We start from the raw sequence: 20,881 nt of genomic DNA, 5'->3' as shown, positions 1-20,881 counted from the left end.
CCGCCCGCCCAGCGCCGCCCGCCTCCCGCCCTCACTCCGCCTGCCCTCCCGGCCTTCCGCCCTCCCTCGCTGCCCACGGACGGTCCGTCCCGCTGCCCGCCCCCGTCTTCCTGCGGGGACAGAGCTGTCGCGCAGCGAGGGTGGCTGCTGCCCCCCGCCCGCCCCCATCCCGTACTGTGCAGGGGACCTGGGGGCTCAGAGCTCGCACAGGGACCCGGCACCTGCGCGTCCCCTCCGAGCCACAGCTTTCCCGTGCCTGGCCCCTATGGAGGAGGCTGCCGGGTGATGCGGAAGGCCCGGGGGCGCCCGGCTCTGTGCCGAGGAGGTGGTGACCCGAGCTCCTGCCTTCCGCCGCCGCAGGAGCAGAGAGAGGTGCAGGGAATTCGTTCTTCGCACACCAGCGCGGAGCATCCTGCCTTGCTGTGCCTGGGTGCAGAGGGGCGACTCTGTCAGGGAGGACCCGGCAACACGGCACCGTAGCCAGGCAGGGTGAGTTCTTGCCCACTGTTCTGCCGCCACAGAGAGTGGGGCAACCAAGAGAGCGCATGTGTTCTCATCTGGAGGCTGCTCCTTCGCTTTCTATGTGCCCAGCTATCTGCCCAGTTTCTGTGTGCCCACTTTCTGTGTGCCCGGTCACCCTCTTTACCAGCACACAGGTTGCTCAGGAGGGAACAGCCTCCAGGAACACTGACATGGCACACAGCAGTAGGCATCGTGTGCTTACCCGGTTGTGTAAAGCAAACAGTGCTCCTTGGACCTTATCTCCACTGGAGCACGAGATGGTGGTCAAATGAGGAGTTAATGATACTACAGATAAGGCTAGAGATACAAAGATCTTCGTTTCCCATCATGTACTTGGGTTACAACTTGAATTTACAGGTAACTTCTAAGTTCTCTTATCCATCAATGTTCAGGACTATCAAACAGGCCTAAATGGGATTTTTATTGAAAACTGTTATTACAGGAGTAAGGCAAAATATAAAAGCAACGTCAAAACAAAATCAAACTGCAAAATATTACATGGGCAAGAACGATGGAGAACTTGTATTTGTTTCTATTGAGACACAGTCTTGAGCTGTAACGCTCTTAGCTCTCTCCACATGGTGATTATTTAAAAATTAAAATTCTTAAACATGTTACAGTTTTTGCTTACCCTCGTATCTTGAATACTGTGGGATACAATTTGTCTCTCCCTAATCCATCAGTGAGGTAGTACAGTCCAGCTAAATCCATTCTTTCAAGTGGTATTTCAAGGTACATCAACAACTAAAAGCACCATGCAATGGCCTTCCTACTCAAAATGCTTGCCAGGTTTTGGAACTTTATCATACAAGCAAAAATTATCAGTTTGGTCTGGTTGGGACCTATACATTCCCAGAAATATTTTTTTTAAGACAACAATAAAACATGAAAACCTCTCAAAATACATTATTGCCCATTAAAGTTCAGAGCAAAAGGGTTTATTTCGTGTTTCCCTGCCCACAAATAAATGGAGATTGAGATCTCAAACTACAGACAGCTTGCACCATGCCCTCCTTTCCTAGACCGATTTCTTCACCCTTCCCTCAAGAGGGTTGATTGTGTTTGAAAAGAAGCAATGAATTTGGTACTTCAAGATCATGCAGTCTGAGAGGTAGAAGCTAAAACACTATTGTCAGGTACCTTCAGCCAAAGAGAAAAAGAGAATAACCTCAAGACAGATGTTTCAGTGCGCTTGTAAAAATGTGGTTAGGTTAAGGAAGGAAAACACTGAGAAAAGCAGTGGGCTGCCAAAAGGAGGGACAGTGACATTTCACTTGCTGCAGAGATGAGGAAAGGAGAGCAAGAAAGACTGTTAGGAAAGGAAATATATAAACTTCCATCTCTCTTTTCAGACAGTAGGCATAGGCGGGTGCTCCTGTACCTGTACAGCTTGAAGAGCACAAAGTGCCACAGCACAGTTTTGTACTATTTGCAAAGCAGCAGGCATATTAAGCATCACTGTGAACAGAACAGTGTATCTGCGGCTCAGCCCTGTACATGTTTCTCTGCTTCTGATACAAGAACGACTGAAATAATGGTCTCTTTGGAATGTTGATTTATGGCTAAGTGAGATGGTAACTTCAGAATGTGGTGGATGAGCAAAAAATCCAATGACACCATCAGAAGTAAGTTTTTCATACTGTCTGATGGACACCTCTTTTCATTTCCTGCCACTAATGGAAACAAGAGTGACCAAAATTGTCCCATCACAGCCTCTGCTGTGGGTCATGGCTGGGGAGCCACTGCTTTCTCAGGGGGAGCAATCTCTTCACAGGTCATGTAACCTGAGCCAGAGCTGCAGGAAGGGGGAGGAAGGATTAATGTCATCTTCACTAGGGCAGTGGCTTTCCCTCTCATCAACAGTTCGCCAAGCAACCAATATGCAGCTGGGCTTGCTAGATCCCTTATATGACTGGAAACAAAAGCTATGGGTGCACAAAAGCTATAGTCACATGGGAGTGTTTGTTAGAGACTGTGCTGCTGAAAAGCCACGAAAGACTGAGGAACTGAAGTAGTGCCATTGGCTTGCCTCACTGACTTCAGCATTTGCATGTTTTGGAGCCTGTATTTGTTGTAAAACTCTGGACTCCTGGATAATCCAAGGATCAAGAATATAAATACAATTTGTGCCCCAAGTTTCAACCTGCATGAAGGAATCACCATTCTCTGCTCATGTTTCATGGATTTAAATTCAGAAGCATTGTTATAACATATATGCAGGGAGAAAAAGACAGCCTGCATCTCCTGTTAGTTGCAAAACACCCATTGGTTACCAAACTCCAACAATGGGAGAAAGATAAAAAACCTCTTCAGGCTAGGGAAGCATGTTGCTGGGTGGCAGCTAAGTGTACAGTAATCAAATCCTCAAAGCTTCCTGCTACAAATCCACAAGCATACTCAAGTGTTGTACTAATTTTTCACTAAAGACCAACTCCAGACAACCTCGCTGAAAATAAACAGACATAAACAGACATAAACAGACAGTAGCAACGTTTGAAGGTGGTAGAATGCAAATAATGCCAGTATCTCTTCCTCTTTTGTCATCTTCTTTTGAATTTCTTGTGCAGACTTCACTGACACTTAGTATGTATTTTTATTACATATCCACATTTTGTGCTACAAAACATTAGAAACCTTTTTTTTCTTTGCACATGACAACAGTAAATGTCATCTTTCCAACTAATCACATTTACTGAAATATCAGTGATATAAAAGTGTTTAGAAGACAAAAGTAGTAAATCAAAATAACTATAGATGGAAAATAATAAAATAGGATGAGATTTGGGGCACCTCAGTTAAATAAAACTGTCAGTGAAAACCATTCAGTTAAATGCCACATTGTTCAGCCCGTAATTGTTTGAGACAAAAAAGACTTCTGAGAGCACAGACACTGACAACGAGTCCTACAGCACACACTGCACAAACAGATAGAGTTACTGTCTTCCTTTTCTTCAAGATTAGCAGTCCTTCAGGACTTCCTTCTCCTCTGGAGTTATCCTTGCCATCCCTGTGGAGCAACTTCTATCAAAGATCCAGCTATACAAGATGGATGATTAAAATGAAAAAGCAGGTATACAGATGAAGGTAAGAAAGGAGATTTAGAGTAGATGGGATTTACATCAGGCAATATTGCACATTTTTTGATGTATACACTTCATTCTAAATATTATATGGCTGAGGGGGAAAAAATGTATGCAAAGGATGAGTTTTAAGAGGCTTATAAACAATACTGAGAGGTGAGTTGGGTAGAGGCTTGCTCTGTTCTGAAGCAAGCAACAGGCAGACACAGAGATGAAAAATTACAGCCTCGAACATCTGAATCACTTGTTAAGAACCCCAGCATTACTAATTCTTATTGTGATATTAGTAGCATTATTTAGTATTCTCATTATTAGAAAATGAGGAATAATTTACATGTCTGGAAGTTTTACAGGAGATTTTCAAAGATGATGACTTTAAATCACATATAAATGAAGGACAATTTGCAATATCCTTTCATGAAACAGTTAAGACTGATCAAGGCTGATTTTGGTTTAGAAATTAATTACAATTCATGTCTGGAAAATGTAGGCAGAAAATTAGGTCAATAGTATGGCAGGTGATGATGTACATAGTAGAGGAGGGGCAATAAGTGCACAATAAAGGATACCAATTTTTAAGCATTTGAAAGCTCATATAAATTTTACAAATAGGGCTTTCTTAAAAGCATTATGTGACTGCTGTGCCCCCTTTCAGAATCAGGTATAGTTTCTGATTTAGGTCCCATCTTGATAGTCGTAAGACAAAACTGTATGTTTCTGTCCAAGATAGAAAATAAATGTTTTATAAGAACACACGTGCTATCATGTTGGTTTACAGTTGGACAGTGTAGGTGCCTGAAGCAAGTAATAGAAGTTGCAGTATTTCTCCTCAAAGATCTGGTCTCAGGATCCTGGGTTTGCTTGATTCTTGAGGGGTTCGGATAAAATACATACATCTAGTATCCTGGCATATTCAAAATACTAATTTTAAAATATGTTAAAACACTTCTTGGATTAAAAAATAAAGTTCAGAATGCACTGAACAGCTCATCCATGGCTTTGTCATTCAGATAACTGCTACTCTGACCTTCATGCCTCACCATGAAGTAGTTTATAAAGCAGTCACAAATTCTGGCATAAGTCCTGCCTGAATTGGGACACTGGCCAATGCAGTTAAAGGAGGAAGTTCCTAGGTAGTTAAATATAAATTGTGTTTTGTAACAAGCCCCAAAATCAGTTGGTTGAAAACACCAGCATGCCAGTAGGCATTCGCTGCCAGAGTGGAATGAAAACAAGACAAGTTATCAGAAATTGTAACAACAAACAGGCTGAGGTTTCCACCTGCTGATATCTAAAAGGAGGCTGTTTGCTCTTACTGGAAGTACAGCTGTGGATAATGGCTGTTTATTTTCTAAACATCCCTATCAGCAAGGAAGTTCAATTTTTTGTCTCTTGATAACGACATATTCATCCCGGAGAATGAGGTAAGAGTTACTGTAGACAGAACAAAGGGGAAATAGTCCCAGTTTCCCTGGTGAAGTTTGGAGAGTGGGGGGAAGGAGAATGCAGATTTTGCTATAAGTTGTGGCATTCATATTTGCACTGTAGTTCTTTTCACTAAGAAAAACAAAGACAGATATACTGGCTTAATGGAGATCTTGATCATGTCACAAGAAGAATTCAAGAAGTCCATTCAGAGGCATTCCTTCAGTGAAGGAATTTGCCCATCAGATGCCTGATGGGCCTGTTTGAACCCAATCAACAAATTGTTTCTGAGGTACCAGCAGACCTGCAAAGCAATTCCTTGATGAGCAGACAAAAAAAAACATTAGCTAAACTTCTGAAATAGCTGAATTTGACCTAGTCATGAGAGCCAAACCATGTTAGCAGAGGGAGGAGAGAGCTCAAGTATATATCATCCGGTTATCAAATACACAGACAAAACTTTAAGTGGAAAAAAAAAAGACTAAACCCAGAAGTTTTCAGCCCAAGCCGGAATATTTGTAATTTGCCAGGATATGTAATGAAAAAAAAAAAAAAAAAACACAACAAAAATTCTTTGCTGTCTTATTCATATTTGTTCTTAGCCATGTTTGCATAAACATAAAAATGAAGAAGCTGCTTCTTGGTCAGATGACTCACTGACAGATCATGCCAACCAGTGCTAAATATTGGAATGGCTACTGAATCCTTTCATTACATCAGCTTGTTGACTTGCATTTGTTCCAACTTAGACATACACTTACTTTCATCTTAATCACATACTGTCACTCTAAATCACTTGGTTACTACAAACTTCCTAACTTGATTATAACAGAAGGAACTGGGGAACAGTGATTCCCCTTCTCTCTTCTTCATTTGCAAACCTTCTATATCTGTTACTTTCTTAATAACTACTTTTCTCTATTATGCCACTACAAGGCATACATGGGGGATGGTTAGGATCCTTCTCTGTATCGTTTGATTCTTTCCTATATACAGTTTTATGCATTAATTTGTAAAAGTGTGCACCTTAGAAATGACGGAAGAGGAACAGACTAATAGCAAGGTGATTATACAGCAGGTGTGACACTGAAACATCTTTTAACTACTTTTTAAATATTGACTACAAAATAATCCGAGGAAGTTCTTCCTATAAATCCGCAAATTTGCAAGCATTCTCTTTAAGAATTTCTGGAAGCTTCATGTAGTAAATCTGTACCCATTTGGCTCTCTTTAGTTAACTGCAGATTTAACAGTCAGAAATGTATTTTTAAAAGTTCAATTATAAAATCATAGAATCATAGAATAGTTTGGGTTGGAAGGGACCTTTAAAAGCCATCAATGTGACATTTCAGGACCAGGGGTTGTCTCCTTTACAGTTATGTAAAGTATCAATTTTTTCGTGTGACCTTAGACCTAAAATTTGAATGGCCAGAGAAGACAGATTTTGCCACTACTGACATGAATCTTGCCTGTTCAGGCTGGGGTAATTTGTAGTGAGCAGGCTTAATCAAGACTGGAAGTACTGTTCTAACCATAACAATAACATTATAATTTTCTTTTGATAATTTTAAACATGTGGGACAAACTGTTCTCTTTTATGACTCACTTCTTTAATATTCTGACACGTAAGAACAATCTACAAAGTGATACTAAATGCAGAGCCATATTAACTCCTTTTATCTTCTTCCACTCTCCAGAATGGAAACACTGCTAAACCAAATCAGAAGGAATCTTTCATCAAGTATTCTTTTCAATCATTCTGCTCAAGTCAAATTAAATAAAGAAATAATTTCCTTCAAATTGTCCTAACCTGTTATATTTATGCCATGTGCCATAATGGCCAAAATAAGTCCATTACAGGAATAAATCTCATCAAGGGTATGCCTGCTGTATGCCTTCAAGTTATGTGGTATTATTTGGTTTCTTTGCTCATACACATTTACAGACTTAATATGTGAAGGTTTGATAGATTAAGCCATTCTAAAGGATATTTTGAGATTAAAGGGTCATATTCTTGCAAACAGGTTTTCCACAGTGACTTCAAAGAAGTAATTTACTTAAAAGCAATAGCCCATTGTTCACAGGGTTCATTACAAATTCTAGTAGTCATGCTGTTTCTGTTCTAGTTGGTTATTTTCTGGTCTAGCTGACTGGTAAAGAACTATCCCCTCAGATTTTATCAGTTTCACCCAAAAAAAAAACCCCAAAAAACCCCGAAAAATCATATTCCCTCAATATTTCAATAAACAGTTATAGAATATAAACACCAAACAATAAATGCACTACGATCAGTGCATTAGTTACAATCAGTGGTTTTAAAGAGACGTTCTTCATTTCTCCTTTTAATTGTGTGATTTTGAAAGCCTTTGTTTGGAGGCATGGTCTATGTTCTCTCAATAGAAAGGTGAAATGCTGTTTAATGGAAAAACTTTTCATATAAGAAATACGGTAAAGAGTGATGTTATTAATTAAAGTAACTCACCAAATGAGCTACTAATTCCAGGAGACATCTAATTAAGAAATTAACTAAGAGAGGTAAATCATATTTAAAAGGCTATTTTATGATTTTATGCACTTTTCTCTAAAAGGGGGAGTTCTAAACCATTTTTGTGGCCTGTTATCTGTGGCAGAAGGGTGGAATTAAAATCTAACCATTTATTGCTAGGCAGGTTCAGTGCCCTGCAGCACTTCAAGGAGGTTTTGGCAGCCTCAACCCTGTTCAAAAGCACAGCTGAAGGTCAGAAAAGGCCTGTACAACTCCTTGAGAGCTGTGATCACACACCACACCTGCTTGCATTTGAAGTAATTTATATATTACAGCCTATTATATACTCCATCTGAAGTTCATTACTCACTGATAATGCAGAGAAGCTGAAGAGTTTGGGGGAGAAGATAGGGTAGGGATGCAGGTAACACAAGAAAGCTTGTCAGTGTTATGATGGTCTTATTTCATAGCCGGGGCATAGTCAGGATGGTGTGAACAGTCACAAGAGAGACCCTGCTCCTGAAGGGTTTACAATCTACAGAAATAGATAGAAGAGGCTGAAGCAATCTTCTACCCAGAAACATAAAAGCTACCTTTATTAAGTGTCATCTTTCAGTATGATGTTTTGGCCCCTGACAAGCATTTTTCAGGCAATTAATGTGAAATATGATGCTTTCAGTTTCAGATGCATCTATTCCAATGCGTGCAAAAATAAAAAGACATTTGAAACTGATAACTCAACAAAGAAATGATAAGTATGATCCTTTGTTTCTTGTAAGCATTTACTGATGGGACAATCAAAGCCGTGACCAAGTGAAATTCCTTCTGTTTAACAGCTTGTGGTTAATACTGCTGTTTGCAAAATGTGTGTGTGCTTTTCTGTTACAAAATCAGGGTCAAATTAATACTAGTTACTCCTGATTATCAAAAGTATCAGGAAACAGATCACAGCTGCATTTAAGAACAAAACCAAAAGTATCTTTTTAACATAGGATCCTTTTGCGTTTGCAAATCTGACGGGGGACAAAGTGATGGAGTTCTGTAAGTTGGTAATTTCATCACTTGGCATAAGAGCTTTCTAATAATATGTTTCACAGTCTATGAAGAATTTCCAGTTTTTACATCTGCTATATGCATTCCTGGAATCCTGTATCCTGCATACAGGCTTTACCTTTAACTTTATGCTCTAGAAAAATATTACTATTTCTTCCACATCAAAGAGAAGCCAACAGCAGGGGCTTTGGGTTACAAACAATATAAATGACAGCTGATTAGCAGAAAAAAGCAGTCCTATAACAGCCAGCTGCTACATTTTGGGGACACAGTTCTCTCCCTGAGCCATGCCACGGTAGCTGGAGATGAAGAAATACGTGATTGCTGCAGATAAATTCTGAAAAGGTATCTGCATATCTTAGCATCTAAAAGGAGGAAGAAATAAATTTTGTTTGTGATACATCAGAGTAAACCAAATGAAATTAGAATAAGGCAACAGCTTTGGCAAGCAAATCTAATTTTAGAAAAAGCTTAGTATTTTCACAACTTATCTTTTTTTTCCTAGAATTGCTAGTATCTTAGAACAAAGTGTGATCTTTAAACTTTAGACTCAACAACAAACCACAGCCAGAAGTGGGAACACAGCCTCAAGGCTTCCAGCTAAGTGTTTGCATCTCCCAGCAGAAGATAATTTTTGATGAAAAAATAAATTCATCGTAATGAAAAGAAAAAGCACACATTTATGAAGAAGTGAGGTCTCTCTGTGGAGATATTTAAATAAGAATGATCTAATATTTTAGAATTCTCACAGTGTTGGCTTACCTCAAGCAATATCAATTTTAAAGGTGGTAAAAAGGTTTGTGTATTTAATTAGAAGAAATTTCATTTTCAGTGTGATAGGCAGCTCTGTAACCATTCAGCTCTTACTAAATTAATACAATCTGTATAGGTATAGCCTCAAGCCAATCAATTTACCTCTGAAATCTCAATAAACCACTTGCTCTTGATAAACAGTAGGATTTGATAAAGAGTGGGCTAATGAAAGATAATGATATTTCCAGTAATAGCATTAGTGGAGTTTCACTGGGGACGAGAGAGAAGAAAAAGATGTTCAGCGAGACACTAGACCATCAAAGCCTGAGAGCATATTAAGAAGAAAGAAAGCAAAGAGGAATTCACACCTCGTACATGAAAATACACTGATTTTCTTTGCCTTTGTTTTCTGAAAGGTATCGGGTTGGATTTCTGGGACAAAGGAAGTGTTTAACATTGGTAACAGACCTCTGCATGACCGGATTGACCAAACAAATCACAGATGCGAGGTTTCAGTAACTGGATGGGCCCATGTGCATCTAAAGATACAGAGACAAAACATCTGTGAATTAGTTTTGCAGCCACACTCTCCAGATGCTAGCACTCAATGTGAAGGTTTAGCTTTACATATTCAAAATAGAAGCATATCCAGAAGTGTCATAAAGGTTCTTAGAGGCCAGCCACACACATTTGTATATACATAGTAGATCACATATACACTTGAGTGCAAGCACGGAAAGAGTGAGTCTGACTTCTGATGGTTAAAGAATTAAAAACTCTGGGCTTTCTTCAGCAGCTTGTGAGTCCTTTAGCAATGCTGCAGGTTGTAAAAATGTGATAAGGATAGGGGTTTTTTAGTCTTTAATTAGTAACAAAACAATTAGTAGAATTTTAACATTCTGATTGCCTGAGGTCATAGCTGGTTAATAGCAAACTCAGAAATTATGTATCAGACTTCTACTGTCTAGCTTGGGAAACTGAACTAGACACAGAGCTGTTTACTTAAAAAACACATGAAAAATTAAGGAAATGAAGAAATAAAAAAGGTACAAAATTAATCCATAATACCATCGCTATGTGGCACTGCAGTGAAAACAAGACAGCTTTTGAGTAGCCTGATTTGGGCTAGAAAAGTGCTAAACAGGGATGAGTCTGTAAGGCTGCTGGAAAAGTACCATTTCTGTTGAAATTTGGCTAACTAATCAAATATCAGGACATTTATAAGAGGGTATTTATAAGAGGACATCTCATCTCACCCTGACTTTGATTCTTGTACTTTCATTTTTAACATTATGTAATTGGCCAGTATGAGATAAGAATTATTTCCTTCTGAGAATTACTTAGCCCTTAGGATGAAGGGCAAACTTTGAGCTCTTGTCACTTCAGGTCCTAGTACACTTGAGCTGTACTTAAGGAGCAAAACCTGTCGGTGAATGTCCATGTTTCCATTTTGAATGACTTCTAGCCTTTTGATTTATTTTTGAAGAGGATCAGCCTTTCCTGTTATTTTTATTTAGCTTTCATAGCTAATATCCACTTGTCCGAGGTCCTCTGAAGAGCTTCCATGAAGTCTGATAAAAGCTGACTGACAAGGGAATTATCTAGGTAAATATGTTACTGTTTCCTTGGGGCTAGAAAACTCTACCTTGTTTAGCCTTACTCCTGTAGATGACCAAGCGTTTGGAATTAATTAAGTGGAAGGATTAAGGGGTTGGAATGACAAATGTGAGTTTTGAGGAAATAATACTATAAATTAAATAAAAACAGGCAGCCTAAACAGAAATCAAGTGGGAGAAGTGATTATCTTTCTTCTACATGAGCATAAATAACAGAAACAAAAAAAAAAAAAGAGGAAAAGGAACTGTTTAGGGTGAAGCCCAAGGAGACAAAACTAGCACTAACCGGACTAGATTGAGCAATGGAAAACATCGGAAGAATGTACTAAAGGTGAGAGGTGGGTGGTTGTGAAGTGTGCTGGTAAGGGCGCTGGTGCACCTCTGGGTAGGACAGCCAAACCTGACAGCCTGGTTCAACTGCATACATTTTATTCAGTGGGGGTTTAAGTAAATTGATTAATTAATTTTTATATTTGAAACAGGTTTTTATTTCCTTTTGCTTTGTTTTGCCATTATATGATTATTTTCATCTTAAAGGCCAGAAGAAATAAAAGCATAGCAAATTATTGTATGCAAGATTTGCATGAGTAGATTGTTTCTTTTCATATGAGAATGGAAAGGTAACATTTATAGATAGGCAGTGTGGTTCATGGTGATAACACAGGACACTGTTTTTTTTGGAATGGTACTAGCAAGCTATGCTAGTAATAAAATAAACTTCAATGCTTGAAAAAAGAAAATACTTTTAATTAATGTTTCCCACTTTCTAATAATTAATACTATCATTTTTTAAAAGATCTGCATCTTAAATAATAACAGGTACATCCTAAATGTAAAATGCATTGTGACCAAAAAATAGAGCTCAGTCGGTAAGGTAGTAATTTCCAATAACAATGCTACCTTTTAGACTGAATACAGAATTTGTATTTTTTTCCTAAGAGAGTATAAATTTAAAATTGGCTATTTATTGTTTATTAAGTGTACTGTGTATAATATTTTTCCTTAGCAGCTATAATTTTCAGATATATTCATTAGTCAGAATTAATGAAATTATGGGGTTTATTTTTATTGCACTGTTAATCCAAGTTAATCTGGGACTGTACAGCCTGTGATCACATTGTACTTTATACAGATCAATGGTGAATAATTCCTTTTAAAAATTCCACAGCTGAATGAAAGAAGAAATAAAAATGAGGAACTTGTTGCTACATGAATTCACTGTCTTTATCACGGCACTTTCTGAGTCAAAAAGTCCAAGAAAAGTTGCTGCTTTCAACTCTCATGTTTACATGTTTCACTTTGAAAGTATTTTTTTCATAACATGAACGTGAAAGCAGCATATCCCAGCAACCCCAGTAACCACAGTAAATGTCACAGGCAGCGGAGCACATATCATAAGCAACATACAGGATTAAAAAAGAATAGGTCAAAGTGACTCAGAGGTTTGTAAGAGTACTGAGCACAGTATCCTTTCTTTGCCAGAACCTACTCTTTGATGAAATTCAGTGTGATCTGGTATTTTTCCTCAGCTGTATACAGCAAATAACATTTCAGGTTTTGCTTAAATTCTCTGTCCTCATATTTGCTGAGGTACATTGACAACAGAATAATAAAATGGAGATATGTTGCTGAGGCCCTAATTAGCTATATAGCAATTTTCCTTTATTCAAGTTACCTATGGATGGAATGCATCAATATCGATAAGCTGTTAATATCTCTATAAGATGTGTGTTATCTTTTGGGAGAATATATATAAAATATAGCTGAATCCAAAAAAAGACAAAAAGTTTTTCTTATTAAAACATTAATGAGAAAACAAAATTTAAAAAGACACACACACACCAAAAAGAATACCATCAAGCATAAAAACCTACCAACAACAAAACTAACAGTAAGAGGTTATGGGGCAATCCTCTTTTTAAAAATTCAGATAGAAAAGGTTGAACTTTTTGAACATTGTTTAAGAAAAAACTATTGACCAAAAATGTAATGGTCATGCTATTGCTTCATCATCTTGGGAAGTCACCAAATTAGTCTGCGCTTTCTATCAACAGTGGTCACAAATGTACACAGCATTCAGAATGAGGCCTTTAGAGGATCAAGTAGCGACAAGCCTGTTCTGTGTGAGGCACAATCCTCTGGTTCACAGGCTGTCATACTGTCACACTGCTGACTCAAGTTTTTAGGTTGACTACAGTAGTTTGAAACATGTTAATAGGAAAAAAAATAGGAGAAATATTAAAAAATTAAAATCTGTTAAAGAATCATCTTCCTTAGAATTAGTGGCTTTCTGATTCAGAGGGAAAATGAGTTACAGCTTGGAACATGGAATATAATATTCTCCCTATTCCCAGTCTGAGAAGACATATTGCGATACACTGTATGGTGTCCTGGGTTCAGCAGTAGCAGTCATTTTCTTAGTAGCTGGTGCAGTGCTGTGGGTTTGACTTTCAGCCTGGGAACAATGCTGTGATAACACCGATGTTTTTAGTTGCTGCTCAATAATGTTTACTCTGACCAAGGACTTTCTGAGTCTCATGCTCTGCCAGGGAGGAGGGGAAGCCGGGAGGAAGCAGAGACAGGACACCTGATCCAAACTGACCAAGGAGGTATTCCATACCACAGCACGTCATGCCCACTATATAAACTGGGGGCAGTTACCCAGAAGGGCTAGATCACTGCTCGGTCGGGCTGGGTATCAGTTGGTGGGTGGTGAGTGGTTGTATTCTCTTCCCTTGTTATTTCCCTTATCATTATTATTTTTGGTGGTAGCAGCAGTGATTTGTGTTAGACCTTAGTTACTGGGCTGTTCTTATTTCAAACCGTGGGAGTTACATTCTTTCCATTCTCCTCCCCATCCCTCTGGGAGCAGGTGGGAAGAAGGTGGGAGGGGAATGAGCGACTGGCTTGGTGGTTCTGAGTTACCAGCTGGGCTTAAACCATGACATATGGGAACTCACTGAGCTAAAGACTACAAGGGTGATCATTGGTAGGAAAATACTTTGCTATCCAACAGAAAATGCAGCTTTCCAATTCCAGCCCAAGCTGTTTGCAGCCATCGTTGCTTTACAGGTTTTCCTTGAATTCTTGTATAAGCTGAATTCTCCTATGACAACTGAAAGAGATGATACGTTACAACATCGGCATCTTGGTTGATAATTAGTTTTGCAATGTGCGCCAGTTTATTGACAATATAGAGAAAGATCTAAGAAAAAGGATTGAGACTAGAGTTCATTTTGTATAGCTGCTTTTTTTTTTTCCACACCATTTCCACTCAGATATTAGAATTATTACCTTTAAACACAGCAGAAAACTCTTCTTGACAGATGCAGCAGCACTGTGAATTATTGAGAAGATTGATATAAAACTAGATGATAGATAAAACTGAGAAATAATGTTCTGGTATTGGAGCCTATTTTATTCTTGGAGATTGATGATGCATATCCAGAATTCTTATTCTTTGTTGAAGGGCTCAGAGAGAAAAATTATGCAAGTACTAAAACTGCTGGTAAGGAAACAGCGAAAACAGCTGGCCTAGAATAATCGCCACTTACCTGCCAGAGGACAAAACAGTGTATTCCTTGGGCCAATACATCATCCTACCTTTCCCAAAGGATTGTGAGAACAGGTTTAGGATACTGTTCCCTTGTGATATGTTCTGTTGAAATTTAAAAAAAATGTATATAAAAATTATATGGCACCAAAATCCCATCAAAGAAAATAAAATCATTGCCAAAACAGGAGAGGGAGTTAAAAGAAGAACAAGTGGATGAACTAGCAGGATGCGAGGGAAATATGTGGTATTTAACTGAAGAGTATCAGAGACCAGGAAACATACAGAAATATTTTGGTGAGACGAATATAAAAGCAGTAACCAAACAGCATGGTCAATACACCATACGCTGTGAGGGAAAAGTTAAGAAAAGCAAATTGCTTCTTCAGGAAATCCAGCTATCAGCCCATGGTGCTGAAAAACAGAATCAATTAGAAGCAACTGGGCTAATAAGAAGACAAATGAATTTACACTAATAACTTTGTGCAAGTTACTGAGCAACTGGAAGCAGACAGAAAGCTTCAGAAAAACTCTGAAAAACAGTATGCATTCAGATCAGCTGGAAAGCCAGCTAGTCTGGTTAGTACAGGGGCCAACAGGTCATCATTAGGGTGGTCCTGGCTTTAGGGTGTCAGGGACAGGCAGTAATAATAGGCTATTGGGGGGGCCTTAATACCACTTCACTACTCAGGCTCTCTAGCCCTAAACATTCTTACAAGCACCATAGCTCCCTTTCCAAACATAGACTTATGATGGCAAGGTAAGTTCCAGTGTTGGATAGAAAAGCATGTATACATGTGTAACTAGTTTTTGGCTGCTGAATATTAGTCCTAAATAATAAAAAAAAAAAAAAAAAAAAAAAAATTTGTAAAATATTGAATGAAGAGTATTACCTTCCATTGCAGTCAATTTATGAACAAATCCCACATTTGGACAGATGTAAATGTGTCCACCATTGAACATCCACAAGACACATTCACCTGTTTTGTGCACAAGCAGAGCTGACTGTATTACCAGCAATGTCAGCTTTGCAGCCGCACTTAGTCAAATCCCTAGGTTTTAGCTGCTGTTACTGGGAACACTGACACTCTGAAACTCATTTGAGGCACAGGCTGAAAGTCAAACCTCATGGCAGTCAGAGACAGAACCCCCATTGACTTAAGCAGGGCCAGGACTGCATTCAGCCAAAGAAATGAACGGCTGTTCACTCACAGTTGAAATACAGACCAGACTGCATGCCTGTCATTAAAGCAAGACCCATGGAAGGAGTAATACTGGCAATATGTAGACTTAAATTTAGTGCTGCTAGGAAAACCTTTTTTAAAGAATGAACCTTCTTTAGAACCTTCTCTTTTTTAAAAAAGCAGAAAATATTTTGAAAAGGAATGTGATGATATCTGTAGTATATAAGTACTTAGGAAAAAAGACAGAAGTCAGATTGAGTGTATCTGTACAGTTACCGTACCAAAACCATAACCTGACTTATGTCCAGGAACAGCAACAGACACATGAACACAGAGCCTGGAGCTAAGGTGTGGAATACCCTAAAAATGAAGAGCATCATTACAAAGTATTCAAGGTGTTAAGCTATACTTATAATCTAGTAAGGATCCATGGTGTTCAGCATAAACAGTTTTCTTTATTTTTAAAGCACAGTTTTTTTTCATTAATGTCTTGAGCAACATCCTTTGTGGAGGATAGCAGCTAAGTGACAGCTGGCTTTTGCAACAGTATGATCTCCGTAACTTTAAGAGCATTGCACAAATATTTTTTTTCTTTTTCCTTTTTCTTTCTCCCCCACCCCCACCCCCACCCCCTTTTTTTTTCACCCTTAGGGAAGAACTGGAAATGAGGGAAGGGAGTAAACTTTTTTAACATGGGCAGATTGTTTTCCTTTATGTAAACAGTCTCAGGGGATTTGTTGAGACACAGAATTCAAACAAACAGATTTTATTTCATAATAAATGAGTTTTTAAATTATTCTGACTTATTCAATTACACAAATACATTTTTTTCCAATTCAGAGAAAATCAGAGATTTTTCAATTCTTTTTCCTTACATCAGCAAATAACCTTACTTTTTTCCTCAGATCATTTACTTGCCTTTTCCTTGAATCGTGCGATCTCATTTTCATTTACATCACCGGACAATCCTATCATTAGGATTTAGAGATTTATTAAACATTTAATGATAATCTTGATAATGTATTTGTGATGTATTGAACCCAGTCCTAATGAAGGTTTGTTTTAAAGGAGTATAAACAAGAAGGACTTGTTCTCCTCTAATGCAACTTGGCAGCAGAAGCTCCCATAGAGAGGAAATGAGCTGTCCCATGGTTAGCATACTGGTCTGGAACTCAGAAATTCCTGGTTTAGCTCCCTGGTCTGCTTCTTCCTGGGTGACCTTACATAAATCTCTCTCTGCCTCTGATCCGTGTGTGTATAAAGAAATAATACCTGTTTCCTGGTTAACAGATGAATGAAAATGAAACAGCTGAGAAGATCCCAAAGCCTGTCAGTCCAGTTGAGCCATCCTTATTCAGGTTGTGGATTTGCTCATGCTGCCGCCTCATCTCCATCTGCAGGTTTTTTGTATGAACAGACCTTTAACCATTTAGCAAATGTCTTTCCTGTCCTTTTATCACCCCAGTAATCTTTTCGTGTCTTTATTCTCTATACATCCCTGACTGCCTTATCCCCTGCCTGTCTTCTTTCACCCCTGAAACAACACCCACAATTGACACCTGTTTTCAGGTACAAACCCAGATACTTTTGTAGTCTAATCAAGGCAAATGATTCACCCTGTTGTCCTTCCTAGGCTTCTGGACTCTATAGCATATGTAAGACAAAATTAAACCCTTTAAACCACTCTTGTAAATTCTACCTAACCTAACACATGTTTCATCCTTGATGCTAGGGCGAGGATGATCTTTCAGAGACAGCCCTAGGAAGAGTACATAGAAATCTGCAGCTCATAATATGACATGATAAAAAGTAAACCACAGAACTTTTGCACATTTGAGCAATTTCTTTTAAACACTATAAACCATACATACACTATTAATATACAACATTTTATAATGTAACATACAAAGAATTCATATGAAGTGTAAATACCAAGAAAAGATCAAAGAAATATCCAGAATAATTAGCACTTTCGAAAGTATTGTTTGAAAGAAATCAAAAGAAGCTTTGATAATTCAAACTACTGAAAAACAGACTTGGTTAAAAAAAAAAGAAACCAAACATACAGTGCATTGTAACTAAATGAAGGGCTATTCTTTATAAACCCAGCTTCTTTCATTTTGAGATTACTAGGGAAATAAATCACAGATTCTCCAACAGCTATTTTGTAAAAAGCAAAAGGAAAACCAAACTCAAGATACGCTTACTTTGTTCTATTCTAGACTTTGACCCATGACCATGTATGACTAGGTTTTGGGGTATTTTTTTACATTCTTAGTCCCAGCTTCAAAGTTGTATGTGAGCCAAGTATGTTCCAAAGACTGTACATATGGTTACCGCCAATGGAGTTCAGAGTTAGAGTGGAAAGTAACCAGTGGTTAATGTTCCTAACAATCCTATCAGATTAATATATTCCAACTCTTTGTCTCAGGATGATAACGTTATTTTTACAATGTATTCTTTGTGAGAAAAATCCGGGGAAAACTTAAGGATAATGCCTTCCAGAGTTTCAAAAATTAGAGGTGTGAATATAGATAAGTATAGTTTACCAAGAGTCTTAACAGTATTACTGTTCTTATTTGCCTGCATTGTATGTATGAGCACATTGAGTCTTCATGTTACATTTTCCATAAGATTGGCATAAGTGGTAATTCTGTATTTCTATTTTGAATATGTAGATACTAGTCTACTGGACATCACCACTCACCTGTTTTGGGGTTTTTTTTTTTGCTGAATATGTTGCAGTGTGCAATGGCATCCAGAAAATATCCCAAAGATCCTAAATCAAGATGTTTCATTGAATCAGTATGAAAAAAATCCCAACTTCAGCTACCTTTTCTGGAGTGATTAAATACATGAAAATTCCCCTGATTATCTCCTCTGCAAAGAGACATCGGTTCTATATTAATCTCTCAATCTCCTGACCAAAATCCTGCTGTGCATATTTTGCACAGCTCACTGTAGCAGGCAGGAAGCCTATATTTGTTTCCACATGATTCTCCTCAAAGCAACATTTATACTCAGTTTCTACTTTACTATAGGGTAAAAAGTCTGTTTCAGGAGGCAGTTTTTAAAGGAAACTATCCAAATTCAGTTAAAAGTATTAGACAATCATTTAAATTACTTGCACTTTAGGATATTACCTCATTTAGATAACAGGTAAGGGGAGGGAAAAAAAAATCACATATATTTATTCCAACTGCATTATGTTTGGCCTCCTAGTCATGATTTCACTTTTGTTTAACAGTGAAAATAGAAAACTGACACTGAGAGTCTTCATTGAGTTACAGTAGTATGACCATACGCAAAAAAAAAATGATAAACTAAACATGCAATTTACTTTGAGGGTAGAAAGTTTGTAAATTAGGACTGAGTAAATCATAACCAAGTAAAAGGTGATGTGTTGTTATTGCCCTGACGATGTATTCTAATCCTGATCTGATCACCTATAGAGAACTGAGCTCAGTTCAACCCTCACTATCTTTTGTAAAAATAACAGTAAAGGTGTCAGGTAGAACTAATATCAGTGAAGATTATTGGCAGCCAAAAACCAGAGTACAATAATCAAATGGAGGCCTGTTGGATGAGCTGTTGTTGGCATTACTGTTATAAAATCAATTTAACTATTGACATGAGGGGGGAAAAGTACACAACTTCACAAATAACTAACCCAACTTATTCCAAACCATTTCCTTTCTTTGGTTCTCCTAGCGATAAGAGTGATATCTCATCTACCAAGAACTGAAATAATACAGTGAGGTATGTGACATTTGGTGAGATAGCCTTTCTTTTTTTCTCTTTTTTTTTTTTTTTTTTGCCAATAAAACTGTTTTCAGAAGAGAGACTGAAAAACAGAAAAACTTCGAGAGAAATTATCCACTCAAGCTCTTAACCTTTTCTCTGTAATAAATAGCTTGCAGTATGAAACATGACTGGGGATTAGTTTGCAAGCAGTTTCAGAGGAGAAAAGAAGTCATAGTTTTCTCTCCTTGTGCCTCCAGTATAATTGTTGAGACGCCACTTTGTATCAAAAGTATGGGAATGGAAAGGCAGATCGGAAGTGGATAATGCTGTTTCAGAACCCTGTATCTTACAGATTGAGAAGCATTTACAAAGCTGGAGCTAATGCTGTGAAACCAGCACTTGTGAAAGAGTTTCAGTCACCTATGCAGATTAACAAACCTATCAGCACAGCCAGTGCAGGGCTTTAGGACATTGTCCAGCACTCACAGCAAACATTAGCCATTAGCAGTACCTTCAAACATTTCAATATGATCATCAAATCACTATAAAGACTCACTTGTTTAGAGAAATTTAATTTCTCTACAATATAAGATACTCGTAACTGACTAATTTCTCCTTTTTTTTTTTTTTCATAACAGGTTTCCCAGAAAGCGTGGCTACTGACTTAGTCACTGTTTTCCACAGAACTTGTGCATCAGGTTTCATTTTCTTTCAATTACATCCCAAGCCCTCCTTGCTGCTAAGAAAACCAGAATGTGATCTGACCCCCTGGACTTGGAGAAGGACATAAGTGTGTCTGACTGGAAGTCTGTATTGTATCTTGCAGTGCTTCATAAGTGTAACTTGTACTGTTAAATTTTAAATTAAAGATATTAAGCATCCAGTTATGACTTTTGGCTGTAAGCACTGTATATTAAAATAAATAAATAAGTAAATAAAGAAATAAATAAATTAAATCTAAAAAAATATAGTAATATTGATAATTTGTCAAAAATGACTCCTGGACTGATCCTAATGACATATCTAGCCTACACAAAACATCCCCTTCTGACTTTACTTCATACTCTTTATTGCACTCTCCATGTGAGCTAGCCTTGGCAGGTGTGTCACACATGGTCCAAGCTAAATTTACCAGGTAACTGCTTTCTGTATGCTTTTAATTTGGCTTCCAGCATATCAAGGGACAGCTTGAAATGGTGGAGGTCTTGAAGGAGAGGAGGAGAAAAAGGAGGGGTGAGTACATCCATAACCAGCACCTAAATAATCGATTTCCATCTTTTCAATGCCACAGCAGATAAAGCAAATTGAAGTTATTTAATTTACGCTTGGATGAAAAAGAATTAATTTTTTTAATTCTTAATTTCCATCGTAGAATCAACCACTTGATTGCCCCATAAAGGGCAGAAGAAGCCACAGCTTCTCCTTGGAATTTTGGGAGGGGTGACTTGACTTTTCCATCGCGCATC

At 38.0% G+C, this 20,881-nt stretch overlaps 1 long non-coding RNA gene across 3 annotated transcripts; it reads left to right on the top strand.

The window, feature by feature from the left end:
- Window positions 1-81: 81 nt before the first annotated feature.
- On the top strand, window positions 82-20,555 carry LOC136011610 (uncharacterized). Of its 3 annotated transcripts, none has more exons than XR_010611433.1 (4): window positions 82-489; window positions 3,484-3,606; window positions 16,962-17,078; window positions 20,054-20,555. It is a non-coding gene; the product is annotated as an uncharacterized LOC136011610 (long non-coding RNA). The 3 variants fall into 3 exon arrangements; XR_010611432.1 differs by having other exon boundaries at window positions 3,479-3,606; XR_010611431.1 differs by lacking the exons at window positions 82-489; window positions 3,484-3,606 and adding an exon at window positions 4,684-5,026 and having other exon boundaries at window positions 20,054-20,553.
- The last annotated feature ends 326 nt before the right edge of the window (window positions 20,556-20,881 follow it).

The sequence above is a fragment of the Lathamus discolor genome, chromosome 3 (genome assembly GCF_037157495.1).
Source record: "Lathamus discolor isolate bLatDis1 chromosome 3, bLatDis1.hap1, whole genome shotgun sequence".
Classification (NCBI taxonomy): domain Eukaryota; kingdom Metazoa; phylum Chordata; class Aves; order Psittaciformes; family Psittacidae; genus Lathamus; species Lathamus discolor.
This window is presented reverse-complemented; position numbering and strand designations above follow the sequence as displayed.